Genomic DNA, 17,420 nt, shown 5'->3' with positions numbered 1-17,420 from the left:
CCCTATTACATGCTCTCATTCTGCACACTTCCTTTATAGCAATGATCACAATTGTAACCAAGTATTCATGTAATACTTTTTTGATGTCTATCTCCCCACCAAATTAAAAGCTCTTCAAGGACAAAAACCATATCTACTTTATTCTCAGCTATCCCGTTGATGCCAGCAGAGTGCTATGCACAAAATAATTCTGTGTTGAATGAATAGATGAAGGGAGAGTACGCGAGTGAGTGCGAGTGCTCCCCTCCCCAGTGCAGAGAGGCTGAGTGTGAGGCCTCACAGTTCCTTTTACAGTGTTGGAAACTCTGAACTATGAGGTTTCTAAGCTACATATCAGCAGTGTAATTCCTTCCATAAACTTGGTAGTTTGTTATGATGGTCAAGGACAGGTCATGGAATGAAGGGAAGAAGCATCCCCTTTGAAACAAAGCCTAGCTCTATAGAGCTGAAATGAAAAAAAGTAAGAAGTGCAGGTGACAGTTGGCTGGAGAGTCACAAGACCAAAAGAGACACTAATTCACAGATAAAATTACAACAGCTCTGGACTGGATGAGAGAGTGTTTGCAGTTAGTTGTCACATCCATTTTCTGTCTACAGCAAAGCAGAAGCAAGCAAGGACAAAGCTTTGGAGTGTATTTGAGAATAAAGATGAAAGTAAAGGAGAATCGTTGCTTGGTATCTGATAAGTAAGGCCAGCCTGCCAATTTCCACATGACATTACATTACAATTATTCCATCCGTTAACGGGAAAGAAAAGAAAGAAAATCTAATATGAGCCCAAGGGAGGTCCTCAGGCTCATGGCATTTGGATGCTGGGGAATTTGGCACAAAATTCATGCTCGAGATGAGTTTGCGGTACAGTGAGAACTGGGCTCTTTGCCTTTTTCAAACGGCTGGAATTTACAAAGAGCCAACAGAGCAGCAGGCTCCAATAAATGATCTCCAATTATCAACTTCACAGGCAGGAAGGTGATTAAAATTTAATGACACATCTCAGCTTGTTGACATTCAATAGAGCTGCTGTCATCTACCTTTCAAGGAGAATAAAGAAGTAGGAAACATTGAGGGGTAAAAAAAGGCATATTTTTAAGATAAAAGTCTTCATCTGACAAGGTAGGAGAATAAGTCAGCCATGAAAAAAAAGATCAAAAGTGATTTTGCCTTATAATTACTGACTTCAAATCTGCATGTCAAATGGTTACTATTTTTGGATTTAACAGGGAAAGAAATTCTCAGTTTATGCTTCAACTTCGAATATGCTTAGTCAGGACATTCTTATCAATATTCCACTCATTAAACTGCCTATGCTTTACACTTTTTTTTTTTTAAGTTAAATGGGATACTAAATAATGGTGTTTTCTGTAGTTTGAATATGATATATAACAATGAAGCAACAATGTGCCTTTATGGTTCAAACCGATCTTCTGCAGTACCGTAATAGGCCATGCCCAAAACTGTTTGAGGCAGTTTTCTCCAGCAGCATCACTGGAGGAAGCAGACAAGCCCCAAGGTCAGCAGCATCCTTTGTCAGACATCACCTATTTAGAGGCCTCAATCACAACTGAAGTATCTGCCCAGGGGCTCCACAATGGGAAGGCACAGGGCGCTCAAAGGAAAACCTTAAGACAATAGATGTCACACTTTGGGGAAGAACAGGGATATGCACAAGCAGCATAAAGAGCTAGAAGCAAAGTGTGTGTGTGTAGTAACTTTTCATTGGTGAGCTTAAGCTATATATTACATCAATGTGATTATGACATGTGACAAAAACAGTAGCTTTTCCTGTGTGATCAAACCATGCAGGCTGTACAAGATCTTTGAAACTCTTGGTTATACTTAATCTTCATGCCAAGTTATCATAGAGACATCTCAAGGCAGCATCTACCTACTGGGAGCCAGCACCAACCAGTCTGGGTAGTCCTGGGACAAGCATCCTCGCCCACCTCATGTGGTCCCTATTTTTCTCTTTCCCATCCTCAGTCTCTCTCTTCCTCTCTACTTCTGCCAAAGGATGCGCAAAGAATCCCATTGGTTGATTAGCTCTATTGTTGCCTGGGTATTTCAGGCTCCTGGTGCCAAGGGACCAGCAGGCAAGAAGAGTCACCATTCTAAACAGGAGTAATTGCCCTTGATCATCAAGAAGAGGTAGGGTAGCTGTTGAACAATAGAACTAGTGAGGAAGGAATACATCTAGTGTCCAGACAACCCACCAGGGTGCCTTTTGGAATTCTCTTGCCCAATTTTTATTGTAATTGGACAAGCGTAGCAACCGGACCTTAGAACTGCACTGGTGATCAGGGCTCAGATTCCTGGGTTATAAGAGTGTGGGTTCTACAACCAGGCAAACCACTAATAATGGGCAGAGGCATTAGCTGAACGGAAAAGGAATGAATGGATACTGAGGAAGGGACAGAATTGGCAACTGTGGCCAAGAGACCAGCTCCAGCCGTGAGGCTATAGTTTCATCCCCCTCATCTTCCTCTTCCAAGTTTCCCCTAGGAAGAGGTCCACTGGAATCCTAGAACAGCCAATCCCGAAATGAATAGAAAAAACTGGATTCAAACATCATGATGATTGGTCCGCCCAAATCTTCCTCCAGGAAAGAACTCACCTGATGTTAAGAGTCCTATTAGCAAACTGTTCAGGGATTGCCCTAGAGACAGAATGCTGACTAGCCCAACCAAGGTCATACCCCTTCTCAGAGTGACCTGCACCCAATGACTGATTGATGGCTTGGCCATCTCAACCCAACTCAGGACAGCTCTGAAGGGCCATTCTAGCTAGACAGCTCTCCGTGGGGTCAGCTGAGGCTGTTAGTGGGCCCGCATCACACATCAGTGATTCCCTCTGCCCAATCCTGCTTCCTCTGACTCCCTTCCACTGAACTTAATCCTAAGGACATTCCTTATAAACATGCTACACAGTAAATTCTATCCCAGAGTCTATGTCCCTAAATGAATCAGCAGCAGTCATCTAACCTCAGTGTCTTTAGCTCCAAAATGGGGGAAATAACTGCTCTGTTCATTTCATAGGAAAGAAAGCTAAATGGCATAATCCATATTTTTAAAACATAAAGTTATACAATTACAATGCTGTAATTACTATTGTTATTATCTAAATGATCATGTCCCCAATTCTTCCATTCCCTTATTTCTAGTATGATCAAATTGTTGATAACACTAAAACTAGAAAACTTTAGGTGGCTATATTTAACTCAAGGGTGAATTTGCTCCCTCAAAAAAGCAAAAAAGGGTTTTGGATATAAACACAAATCTTATTTCTCCTTCACAAATTAAAAAGCTACTTAGTACCAGCACTATTTTTTTAGTTATGGGCTTCTATCATGTGGCCTGTGCATTGCTGTGGCAACAGTAAGAAAAAAAAATTCTTTATCTACCTTCACTGATTTTTAAAATAAACAAAGCAAAATATTAACCAAAACAAAACTATTGGCTTCTAATCAAACTGTTCTTTGCCATCAATGCTAACTCAATGAAGCAGGAGTAGTCACCACCTGTTCTCTCCCTGGGGGTGAGCAAATGGTCTAGCTCAAATCTATTAATTAATTTATGGGCAAGAAATAAGTGTCAAATAGGCTAGCATCTTCCCACTGTGGTCTAGTAGTCTGATATGGTAGCCTACTGGTTTGCCAATGGGTCTGGCTGCTAAAATCTGTTGTGGTTGCTCTGGATGGATGAGGCAGGAACTTTTTAGATGAGCTAGCTAATCTCAAAATATCCAGAGACCCAGTTAATCACCTATAAAGGTGACATCAACCTACGCTTCCCATTTGATTCAACTTTCATTTTTTCATAGCAGACCCCAAGGTCATAGACAACCCCAAAATTCAAGCAGTTCAAACTAAGCCGAGAATAGACTAAAACATAATTTACCCATCTGCTGGACCACTTGACATTGAAACTCCCCAGAAACTCACTCATCAATACTCTCTTATCCTTGCCTCACAGACAGGCCAAGGGAATCTACGAAAACAAACTCTAGTCATCACTCTCTCACACATGCACATTACAGGGTAGCAGCCTGCAGTGGAGAACAGCAGCCAGTGAGAAAATGTTACTTAGACAGTTCACCAGTACCCAGCATGGAGCCTGAATCACAGTGAGGGTACACAGGAGAATTTTCCACTGGAGGTAAACAGTCTAGCCTCCATCCCCTGACCGTCAGAGACTCTCTAAACTCCCGAACACTTAATTAAATGGAACCAACAATTGCATTAAACACTAAAAACAAGCTGAAATTCTTGGTATCTCATTAGTCTTGAAAAAATTAGATTCTGGTACTAATAACTTTTGGGTAAGTAATGTTAACATTTGTAAGTTTGTAGACTGTGTTCTGCAGAAACTTGAGTCTTCAAATGTGCTCCAGATATTCCATATATTGTTAAAGAATATATTTTCAATTTAAAAAATGGTGATAAGAAAACAATAAAGGGACTCAAATGCATGCTATACCAAAGGAGACCATCAGTACTTATGAAATTGTGTGCTGCCAGGTCAGTAAAATTCCCCATGCCTCCTCTGGGTAAACCTGAACTCTTGGAAATGTGCCATTAATTTAGAGGCTATATTTTACCCAAATCTTTTTAAAATTTAGACTTGCCATATCAGCTCATGGAAAATTGTACTAGCAAGTGCAAACTGCACACAGGAAATCAGCTCAAATACATATGACACAAGGCTTAGTGGCACCCTTCACTGTTACAAGTAGTTGTTATTATTACAAGTTTTCAGTACTTTTTAGCTAAAAACTAATACATACAATTTTACTTTAAACTCTCTGAGCTCATGGTTCAATGAGGAGCTTTTACTGGATATCAAACCATCCCATTATTTACTGGCTGAAAAAAATTTATTTAGACAGGATTTAGATATAGTTCAGCTGGGTGGTTCTTCTGTCTCTTTGGGGCTCACTCATGCATCTGCAGCCCATTGCTGTGCTGGTACTGCTGATTTTGCCTGGCCTGTCTCCTGGGTCTGGGGCCTCAGCTAGAATGACTCCTCTTTGTTCCATGTGATCTCTCCTCCTCTCATCCTCTAGAAACTGACCAGGGCTTGTTCAAGTGGTGGTAACAGGGTGCAATGAGCAAGAATAGGTGTGCACAAATTCTCTTGTGGCCAAGCTTAGAACTTCCCCATTGTCACTTCCACTGCATTCTATTAGACAATGGAGGGCATGATGCCATGCTAGAGAAACAGAATCTCCTTTTTCATGGTAAGGGAAACATTTGTGGTCATTTTTCTTATCACCTACTCAATGTTCTTATCTGTACATATAAGAAACTTCATATAATTGTATTAGATGAGATAACATACAAAAATCACAGGGTACATTGGAAGTGCTCAATAAATATCAGTATCAGTGTCTTTCTCTACTCTATTCCCTTTCAGATGAAGAAGGTGGGGCCACTATATACGGCAAAGCCACAGCTAACATTTTCTCAACAGTGAAAAGCTGAAAGTATTTTCCTTACGATCAAGAACAAGACAAGGATGACCACTTTCACCACTTCTATTCAACATAGTATTGGAAGTCCTAGCCACAGCAATCACATAAGTAAAAATATAAAGGCCATCCAAATTGGAAAGGAAGAAGTAAAACTGTCATTATTTGCAGATAGTATACTATATAGAGAGAACCCTAAATATTATACAAAAAAAACTATTAGAACTGATAAATAAATTCAGTATAGTAACAGGTACAAAATTAACATTTAGAAATTAGTTGCATTTTTATAAACAATAAAAAATATCAGAAAGAGAAATTAAGAAAAAAAATGTCATTCATAATTGCATTTTAAAAATACCAAAAAATAAATTTAACCAAGGAGATAAAAGACCTGTACTCAGAAAATTAAAGACATTGAAAAAACAAATTTGAAGAAAATACAAATAAATGGAAGCACATACAGTGCTTATGGATAGGAAGAATTACCATCGTTAAAATGTCTATACTATCCAAGGCAATCAATAGATTCATTGTAACTCCTATCAATATACCAATGAAATTTTTTTCACAGAACTAGAATGTATTATCCTAAAATTTATATGGAATCACAAAAGACCCCAAATACTCACAGCAATCTTGAGAAAGAAAAACAGTTAGAAGTATCACAATACCTGCTATCAAACTATACTACAAGGCTATAGTAATCAAAACAGCATCATACTGGCATAAAACACACACATAGCTTGTGTGTGTTTTAGGGAATGGAATAGAGAGCCCAGAAATAAACCCACAACTACATGGTCAATTAATCTATAACATAGAAGGCAAGAATATATAACGGAGTAAAAACAATCTATCCAATAAATGATGTTAGAAAAACTGGACAGATACATGCGAAAAAATAAAACCAGACCACCTTCTTATACCATACATAAGAATAAACTCAAAATGAATTAAAAATTTAAATGTAAGACCCCAAACCATAAAACACCTAGAAGAAAACACAGGTAGTAAACTCTCTGACATTGCTCGTAGTAATATTTTTCCCAATATATCTCCTTGGGCAAAGAAAACAAAAGAAAAAATAAACAAATAGGACTACATCAAATAAAAAAGTTTTTGCACAGCAAAGGAAACCATCAACAAAATGAAAGGCAATTTACCAAAGGGAGAAGATATTCATCAAAGATACATCCAATAGGGATTGATATCTAAAATCTATAAAGAACTCATACAGCATGACACAAAAACAAACAAACAAACAATCCAATTAAAAAGTGGAAAGTGGACCTACAGATGACCAATAGAGGTATGAAAAGATGCTCAACGTCACTAATCATCAGAAAAATGCAAATTAAAATCATAATGAAATATCACCTCACTCACAGCACCTGGTCTTCCTAGGTGGTCTCCCATTCAAGTACTAACCAGGTACGACCCTGCTCAGCTTCCAAGATCAGATGGGATCAGGCTTGTTCAGGGTGGCATGGCCATAGAGTTAAGGTTTAAATGAATCCTATTTTTCTGTTAACTTTGTTAGATTAATAAATGTATTAATTATAAATCTATTTGAAATTAACTTAATTTCATATATATATCCTTGTGTACTGATATCAAGTCACACATGCAGAGAAATTCTATACCAAGCTATACTAGTGTGATCCACTTATGCCTAAATGAATATGATGAAAGCAGTGCCAATTTCCAAGCCCAGACCATAAGAAATGCAGCTTCCACTCCTATGTCTCGGAAAGTAACTCTTAGCGTCCCGGACCTCTATGTAAGAAACCTAACTATGCCCCATTGCCTCCAGTTGTTCCAGTCCTCAGCTATTTGAAGCAACATAAATGAGGCCCCAAAAAACATGAGACGAAGATGAATCATCCCTCCTGTGCCCTGAATTGCTGATTTACATAATCACAGATACAGAATAAAACATTTTCAAGCCACTAAGTTTTAAGTAGTTTATAATACAGCAATAGATAATTGGAACAACCAAGAAAACTATATACACAGCTGAATATTTTCATTGGAATCAGAGAGCTGAAAGTTATTACTATAGTGTTGCTACTGCTAGAACCCACAGTCCACTGATTGTGAATCTGAGAGGAAGTAGGAAATCAGGAGGGCTGGCATAATTGAAAGAGGTGGGCAAGGGAAGTGTGGTGTCACCATAGTGTCAAGACCCAGCTCCGATTCACAGTCTGGAAGTCCATAATTATGAGCAGAGCAGCTGTGAGGTCCAGATCTGAAACATGTACGCATAGGCTTCTTGAGCACTTAGCTCAGCATCACCTCCAAGGCCTCCTGAAGGTTAAACAGAGAACCAGCCTCACCAGCAATGAGGTCCTGAAGCAAAGTCAGTTGAGCACTCATCACTGCACATGTGGATATACAAACACAGATAACACCACGACCTGCAAGTGCTCCCGGGTGTAGCAAATTGGAATGAGGCCATTACAAACTCGGCAAGCATGGTTTATGCTTTAATGACACCCTGAAGTACTGCCTGTCATCTCGCAGTCCAGTTAGGCACTACTGAGAAGCCACAGCATCAGCAGAATGTGCCAATCCAGTGAACCCTGCTATAAAGAATGTTAGCATCCCCAGAACAGAGACTGAGAGAGGAAAATATCAAAGGTGCTAACACTGATGTCAGATTGAAAACCAATTACCATGTGAGTAAACACGCTAAGAAGAGCTATTCGTCTGGCCTCTTCAGCCTCCTCTGTATTCAGAAACAAGCACTAATTGAACACCTACCTTGTGTCCTATTTTTTCTGGGTCCTCTAAGACGGTGGGTTCAGATTTCTGAAAAACAAGGTGCCAGCAATCAACCACTCTATGTCTACACACAACTGATTCAGTGAACTCTACCAGTTCAACAATTGAGTGTTTAATTCTGTGAATGATTTTTTTTTTTTTAAGTTACACCTATTTGTCAGGTACTGTGTTAGGAGTCTAAGAACTGAGGCAGAGCCAAGACACCTGGAAACTGCACACATCATAAAGGGAACTAAATGCCATGGGAAGACCCAGAAAGAAGGGAGTAATTTAGATGGGAAGATCTGGGAAATCTTCATGGAAGAGCAAGCTTGTGAACTGAGTTTTAAGACAAATGAGGAGGATTTAAAAAAGCAGAAATCAAGGAACTGTGTTCAAGGCCAGAAAGAAAAAGGTGCAATCCAGGCAAAGTAAGCATGAGAAACAAGGGAACAGGGGCCAACAACAATATGTGGTGTAGCTGGAAGGGGAAGCATAAAGTGACAAGAGAATTAAGTGAATGAAAGAAGTGAGGGAGAATTATAGGTGGCAAAGCAGGAAGAGAATTTGAAGACACACTATGAAAAGTCTTGAATGTCACGCTCAGACCAGTGGGATTAATTGAATTATAAAACACTAAATTCTGAGGTGATAGAAATTATAAAAGACCAACTTGAGATAATAGAAAAATGCACATAAATGGAGGGGGGAAAGAAAAGCATTTTCACCGCACACTGCAAGCTACTACCACCAGGGAGAATTTCACATGCCCATCTCAGGATCAGCGCCCCTAGAAGGGTGGGGACTGGGTGCCTCACAATCATCGCTGCATCCCAGCTCGTTTCAGTAAATAAATTTTTCTACCCAATTCAAAAACTGTTTCTTTTGTTTGTATCACAATATACTGCTTGTTCCTGTAGCCATTTAAATGCTCCTGTGTTTTTCTCTGAGATTGTAAGTATTTTATGTGCAGGGCTGTGTTTATTCACATAACCCCTGACACCTAGTCAAGTGCCTTGAAACAGCTATTGCTCATTATTTGTTGAGTGTATAAATAATATAGAAGATAAAATAGTTTAATTACATCACATCAACATGTTAATCTATGCCAGAAAGAAAACTATTTAAATCTGCTATTCACTTCTGGTGAATACCCTAAGGAAATGAAATCACTGTGTTGAAGAGATAACTATACCCCCATGTTCATTGTGGCATTATTTACAATAGCCAAGACATGGAAATGACCTAAGTGTTCATCAATGGATGAATGAATAAAGAAAATTTTATTTATATATATGTGTGTATATATATATATATATGATGTATATATAGATAATGGAATATTATTCAGCCATAAAAAAAAGAAATTCTGACATTTGTGACAACATGGATGGATCTTGAGGGCATTATGTTAAGTGAAATAAATAAGTCAGTCAAAGGACAAATATCGTATGATTTCACCTACATGTGGAATCTGAAAAAAACTGAACCCATAGATACAGAGAACAAATTGGTGGTTGCCAGAAGTAGGGGTGTGGGGAATGGGCAAAATAGGTAAAGGTGATCAAAAGGAACAAACTTCTAGTTATCAGATAAATAGGTCCTATGTGTATAATGCACAGCTTGGGGACTATAGTTAACAATATTATATTCTATATTTGATAGTTGCTAAAAGTAATAAAGTTCTCATCATAAGAAAAAATTATAACTACAAGAGGTGATGATGAATATTAACTAAACTTACTGTGATAATTTCACTACATATGTATCAAATCATGTTGTATGCCTTAAACTAATACAATGTTATATGTCAGTATATCTCAATAAAACGTGAAAAATAGATAATTGATTGATAGATACGGATGGATGGATGGATGGATGGATGGATGGATGGATGGATGGATGGATAGGTAGGTAGATAGATGATAGATGATAGATGATTAGATAGATAGATAGATAGATAGATAGATAGATAGATAGATAGATAGATAGATGATAAATAGATGATAGATCTGGAAACATTTCCGATCTTTGTTTTTTGTTCAACACTTAACAATAAAGAGAGATTTCCCATTATTCCCTTTCTATCTATAATCTTTTTATATGTGTGTACATATATACTTTTCCATCCCTTTGTCATCCACAAAATACATCTTTTTTCCTATTTTGCTCTCTTCCTTAGAAATCTGAACTGAGGTCTACTTAAATGAGTCTTGTTTTTCATTTCCTAATGTAACTTGATTCTTCAAATGTTCTCACCTCTTTCCTACACCCCTCCCATTTTCTGTGAATGCAAATGACCTTCTCTAACATCTTTCTCTAAATAAATGTCCAATTCTACAACTACTTAGCTCTTCTATCTTGTTTCCATGGATTCTCTTCAGTTAGTGCCAGAGTATGTTAAAACCCTTTTTAAAGGTCATTTCACTAATAGGGTATTTGCCTTTCTAAGTCTCCAGTATAAATTCTATCAGCTTGTGATCATATTGCCTAAATCTCCTATGGTTTAATGCACTCCCTCTCTGCAAGCTTTGAACTGGGAAGAGTTACCTGCCCTACTCATGTTCTTTCTTCCAAAAATTGTCTCCACACTACGATTAGCACAGATTTTTAACTAGACTAAAAACAAATAGCTTGCTAGAGGTATAATACTACTATCTATGGGCTATACTTTAAAAAAATGGAGACACTGACTACAGAAAATGTCAGAGGACAATCTATAGAACATAGAGTAGTAATATTTTATCTTTTCTCCTCATGTATTTCCTAAAAGAATTTTTTAAAACTATATATTCAATTTCACTTTTTTAATCAAAACCTAAATTTTGTCATAATTTTAATTGGTTGAAAGGATGTTATTGCTGGCGTATCCTAAGTGCTAGTGTTATAAAATAGAAGTGATATTACCACTTATATGTATCCCATGGTATCTAAATGCAATAACAATTAAAGCCTATGAGCTTCTATTTACACAAATGTGATCAACCTCATTTGATATCCTTTTTTCCTTTTTCTCTCCTGAAACTTATATTTCTATTCCATTTCCATCTCAGCATTTTTTCTTACTGTAACATATTTTCATGCTTGAAATTCTTCTGTTGACTGTCCTACTTCCCTGCACCAAAATATGCACATAAATTTAAATTTTCCTTTTGACCTTAGACTTTATAAGTATGAAAAATTATTTCAGATGAAGTTACCATTACAGTTATTAATATACAATCAATGTATTATAATCTTTATAAATAAATATTAAATATTTAAAAATGCACCTCTTAAAATAAATGTGGCTATTTTGAATGTTTTGGATTTTGTTTTGTATGTTACTTCTTATGTCTGAGATCACTATTACTTACCATGTTAGTTGTTGCTAGAAGGAGAGAGCATGCACCATCAACTCTACTTCTAATTTTTGTCTCTATAGATTGTCCACATGAACTAATGAAAGTGGAAGTCATTGCATTATAGCAATGACTCAATTCTTTGAAATCCTCCCACGTCATACGCCACAAATTATATAATGATCTATGTTCAAACATACAGTTATTAAAGTATCAGCTGACAACTCAATAGAACCTCATTCTACTTTATTGAAAGCAAATAATTGGAATCTACCATAATTGAAAAATTATTCACTTTTTCAGTTTCTGGGAAGTACATAAAAAAGATTTTGCCAAGATTTAACAAAACATTATTACTTACACCTGTTACTCTTGTACTGAAAAACAGCTTATTTAACCAACATATTCAGAGAGGGGAGGAATGACTCTAAATCGTTCCTGAGGAATACACTATCTCTAGCTTCCAACGCTGTTTGCTAGTCAAGCATTTCCTTCGCTCAGAAGGCTCAGATTCTTCTAGAATATGAGCTATTTAGGAATAATTGTCTCCCAAACATGTGCTTTGAGTATACCTTCATCAAACCCTTGGAGCTGTGATTTCATTTATTCAATTTGTGGAAAATACTCACCATACAATTTTACAGGCAGAGTCATTCTTCATTATCCAATCAATTGGCCAAATAAGACTTCTATTAGGGGGGAAAGAAAAAAAAAAGCTTCATGCTTTTAAATTCAAATAAACATATTTTCAGCAACCCTTATAACAACCTATAACTTCTGAATTTCATTCATGCCAGTACTGATATGGGTCAAAATACAGGCATGCCTCATTTGATCACATTTCACTTCACAGATGATATATTTCTTTCAAGTTGAAGACAAGACCCTTTACAAGCAAAAAGACTACAGCTCGCTTTAGTGAGGTAATCTGAAATGAACCCTTGATGTTTCTGAGCTATATCTGGGTCCTGCTCCTAATGCCATGCTTTACCCTTTAAAGACATAAGAATATAGTGGGGGAAACACAAATCTCTCGTTAGATCGCTGGTGCTCAGTGAAAGGAGGCTTTGCTGACAACAGTATTTCACATCGTGTGCTTGTCTGGGACCAACAGTTTTTACACTTGTGGCACAATACCACTCCAGGTAAAGGCACGTCTTGTATTTGTAAACTGGGCGAAAAGCAACTGTGGAAGAGAGGAGAGAAAGAACTAATCCAATGTCACAATCACAGGTCCATGTTCAGAAATGTTAGGAAAATGAACATTGAGACACAGGAAATATGTTTTTACAACTACGTCATATGTGTCCCTTGTAAAAGTCTTTGTGTTCTCTCAGCAATATATGTACCCCAACTGGCTTAGTGTAAATTGGCTTTGGGTGCTGTCAGAAAAAGCGGTGTCATAACATCATCCTGGTGCATGATCAAAGGAAGGTCACTGAGCTAGAATACCTATTTTCTAGAAAAAAAGGTCACATAATTCTGTCTAATTTAAAAAATGTCATGTTTACTTCCTTTGGTGATTATAGCATTTACAGTTCTGCATTAAAATATTGTAAATGTAAAGGAAGAGTAAGGAAATACATAAGTTTAAGAACAGGAATAATAACTCAACATGATAGACAACTCAAAGGATGCTTGCTGCTTAAAACACTTACGATCTTGAAATTTTGCAGTAAAAACTGTGACCCTTATTCTTACTTATAATGATAATGGTGGTTAATTAGAAAAGCAGTTGGTCCTGGGAGTACATTAAAGGCCATCTGAATATTAATAAAGGGAAGTTCTCAAGTAGATTCAGCTAATAATTTATAATTATAAAGAAATTTGTTTAGTGGAGTTCCCTCCTCCCTCACCTTCATCACATTATATCAATTCAGACAAAACATTTGATTCTGAGAGGGGAAAAAAGATCAGTTTAGCTTTTACTTTATTTTTGGTCTATTATTTCATATTCTAATTGTTCATACTGAAGTGGTAGGTATGGAGTAAATGACAATAAGCAAAACCATAACAAAAATTCACGATTCTTACAGCCAGTTTTGTCATAGGTATACATCAACACAAGAGTCACTAGGCAGTGTAAAGTGGTATTTATTGCACAAAAATACATTAGCTAAAAAACAGAATATGTGATTCTTGCATTCAAAGAATTCCAAACCATACCATGAGGAAAGCAGAGCAAATCAATTATTTATAAATATCTAGCTATTCAATTAAGAAATTAAAAATTACTCCAAATGTTATTTTGCATATTTAAATAAATGTTGCTTTTTGTCCTAAACCAAATTATAGGCAAGAACTGCAAATCCAGTACAATACTATTTCAAAAAACTTTGGTTTCACATGATCAGCAATGGGTGGATGCTGACTCAGTCCCTCCCCTCACTCCACACATAATGTACTCTCAGCCCTCCTACTCCTGATCTCACACTCAGGCTCTTTTCCTGAATTGCTGAATTTTCAAAGACAAGTCCTGCAGTGCTCATGAATCAGAGTTACAGCAACCAGAGATGAGGCAAAAATCACCGAGTTTTTTCTTCTGTGATGTACCTATAATTGGGACACACCAAGCATGAATGTGTCCTCTCTCCCAGGGTGCCACTGAGAACCAACTTCCCAGATTATGCATCTGCACATATCAACTAATTACCACCCCACAAGGGAATCCTCAAGCCATCAAAATTCTTATCCATAGCTGCAGCTGAGATTTAGAAGGATAGGCAAAACCATAACTATTTGGAATTTTTATTAAAAGGCTACTAATATGAATCCCTACTGACATGGGTAGCCAAATTTTAAGATTACAAATATACCAAAGAAAAAGAGAGAGGAGAAACCTATCCACTCGCTTAAAAAAAAAAATTCTAAGATAGAAATGTTGAGCAGAGAAACTTCTAAAGGTTGTCTTAGATTTTTTAACAGGATATAAATCCACAAGTGGGAAATGTACATGCAGATAATGGGGTGGTGGGGGGTAGTAGAAGACGGGGAGGAGAGCATAACACTCTCCCTAAAGTTGTCTATACCATCTACACTCCAAACCATTTTACCAAAACAATAGTCACATGTCTTTATCCTCATGCCCTTGACATGCTTCTTTTATGCAAACACTTCTGTGCCAACAGATGTGAGAATGTGAAAGTCTAGAGTTTACGTATGGCATATGCTATGCTAAATACCTGATATGTGCATAAGTTGCAACCTATAGAGTCTTGAATATCTCAGATTATAGGTTAGCAAATCAATTTAATTAGAATAGATTTTGGCTGTCTGCTTCATTTCCATTTCCACTGGAATAAACTGAAGTACTCATGTGTTCACTAAAGGCTAGAAAAATTAAATGTTTGGTAGGATCTAATGCCAGTGTTCTGCAGTGAGACTTGACTCAACTGTGTGTTGGCACAGCCTCTACGTAACTCAGCTTTCTTAAGAGCTGCATACAAGATGGAGAAATATGAACTAGATGAAAGCCCGGTAAGGTAGCCTGGTAGGCTTTGCAAAGAGTAGTAATTGACGAGTCTAAGTCATCTTGAATGGAAGCCTCCAATATGCGGGTAAAGGGGTTCAGAACAGGCTTCCCAAAGATGTGCCTCCTAGGCACATGGATTACTTTGAACTGAGGGCAATTAAGACCCTGTGAGCTCACAAGAAACATTTACCTCTCTTTTAAAGAATTTAAATTGGGACTTTGACCATAATAAGAGTTCTCACTAGAAAAATCTTAGTATGACCTATATATATGGGCAGGGCAAACATCTAATTATCGAATAACTGCTCTTATCATCCTGCAAATGATCTTCCTCCTCTCTGAAACTCCAAGGTATCTTACCTCATCCTTAACTCAGAATGCCATGCACACCTCATTTTAATTTTTTGTGTCTGAAACTTTCATGCATGTGGGGGTCCCATATGTATGTATGTAGTCAAACTTGGTTGTTTTATCTTGCTAATCTGCCACGTGTTGATTTAATTATCAGACCAGCTGAAAGAACTAAAAGGGTAGAGAATTTCTTCCTCCCCTTCATGACTATGTGCTTATATGTGTATGAGTGTATGGATATGGGGTGGGAGTGTGTATGCATGAATGGGTGAGTGGACTTTATGGAGAGTTAACACACACACATATGCACATATAGGCACTGTATTACACATTTTCCTCAAGTCCTCTTTTCCTTTGCCCACACATGAATGCTTCATCATGTCCTTTTAACTTCTCCAAAGTATATTCCCAACTTGTCTACTTCTCATCATCTCTATTACTACCACCTGATTGAATCCACCACTATCTCTCTTGGACCACAGCAAACATCTTCTAACCAGTTATCTATTTTGATCCTCATTCCCTACAATCCATTTCCTATCCAAGCCAGAGTGAGCTTTCAAAACTTAAGATCCTCTACAATTAAAACTCCCTACCTTGACTGACAAAGCTCTCTTGTATGCACAAGTGCGCACGCGTGCACGCACACACACGCACACATTTTCATCTTTCAGCTTAAACATCCCCTCTACAGAGTCCTTCTCTGACCACTCAAATTTAAGTAGTCCCTCCTCACATCATCTTATTTTAATTCTCTGCCCACCTTCAGTAGAGACCTAGTGAGGAGACATTAGCACACTATGTATTTTGAGAGAAAGTAATATGTTAACCAGGTATGATGTTGTTAAACAGGTAATCGAAAAGATAAAAAGAAGAACACTGAGGTATCAACTATTAGAAACAGGTTCCAACCACAAGGCTGGAGAAACAAACAAAAGAAGTCGAAATTATTCAAAAGAAGAAACTTGGAGTTGGGACCTGGCAGAGCTGAAATTCTGACCTCAGAGGAATAGACTGACGCAGCTGCTACTGCACAGAGGCACTGGTGCTGAGTCATAAAGAAGCCTGATCAGGGTGATGTCCACAGGAACCACACCAGGGACAGGAAGGCACAGGAAGCAGATAGAAAGGAACAAGTCCCTTGTCCCCAGCACTCCCCAGCCTTTCAGTCTCTCTCCTCTCTCCATTGGTAGATCTAAATAGGGATACAAGCGGCAAAGCAAAATGTGGTTTGCACAGTTCCATCCTCAGCAGCACAAAGTTAGGTAGAGAAAGGTAGAGTAGGGAAGGGTTTGGAGGCCAAAGAAAACAGCTTGATAACTGGCACAAGCACTTATCAATTTTACTTATTTATTTGCGTTTTGCCATTATACTCTCCCTGCTATGAAATTGAGCTATATAAAAATGCCATTTCTGAAATTCAAAACCTCTTAAAAATTAGCAATTTCATAGATTATTAAGTTCCTATGGGCAGAAATGTCATCTGTCTCGTTCAATAGTTCATGTCTAAAACCAAGATCAGTATTGATTAAACGTTTGTGAATGAATTATTGAATTCCTGATGAAGTTTTAACATTAAAATGTAAAGAACATAATTTTTCACCTTTCTCTGATAATCTAAAACATATTTCACAATCTTGCCTCATTAATTACTACTAAACTAGGATAGTATGAAAGTTAAAAGATGTACAGAATTGATGATTAACAGAATGCCAAATAATACAAAATTGATAGCTTAAGATTCACAGTTTAAAGGTTACTAACCTGGAAAGACACCTATAATAATGCTTCCTTGAGGTCCAGTCTATTCGCATTTGAGTTGGACTGCTTTTGCAAGCAGGCAATCTCAACCCAATTTTTGGAAAATAAAAACCCTCATGAAAACCCTCCTCCCTATTCTGATTGCAAATGCCACACATCAAAATTAAAGCTCTCAGCCTTTAACTGTCAAAATAAATGACAGATTCAGGGTTTTCCACTTAAAGTTGGTTTCACTTGTAAACCAATGGTCTCGGTGTCAAATTGAC

General features: G+C 37.4%; 1 long non-coding RNA gene and 1 pseudogene across 4 annotated transcripts in view; both read right to left on the bottom strand.

Annotated features, from left to right (window-relative positions):
* Positions 1–17,420, bottom strand: part of LOC107514394 — a 224,459-nt gene that overhangs the window by 200,916 nt on the left and 6,123 nt on the right. For all 4 annotated transcript variants that reach the window (XR_001597769.2, XR_001597771.2, XR_001597770.2 and 1 more), the window contains exons 2-3: positions 12,200–12,259; positions 8,230–8,277 (exon numbers count right to left, since the gene is read on the bottom strand). This is a non-coding gene — a long non-coding RNA (uncharacterized LOC107514394). The remainder of the gene's footprint in view (positions 1–8,229; positions 8,278–12,199; positions 12,260–17,420) is intronic.
* Positions 6,847–6,964, bottom strand: LOC118614068 (annotated as a pseudogene).

The sequence above is a fragment of the Rousettus aegyptiacus genome, unplaced genomic scaffold (assembly GCF_014176215.1).
Source record: "Rousettus aegyptiacus isolate mRouAeg1 unplaced genomic scaffold, mRouAeg1.p scaffold_m13_p_2, whole genome shotgun sequence".
Classification (NCBI taxonomy): domain Eukaryota; kingdom Metazoa; phylum Chordata; class Mammalia; order Chiroptera; family Pteropodidae; genus Rousettus; species Rousettus aegyptiacus.
Note: the sequence above shows the minus strand (reverse complement) of the source record. Positions and strands in the feature narration are given on the sequence as shown.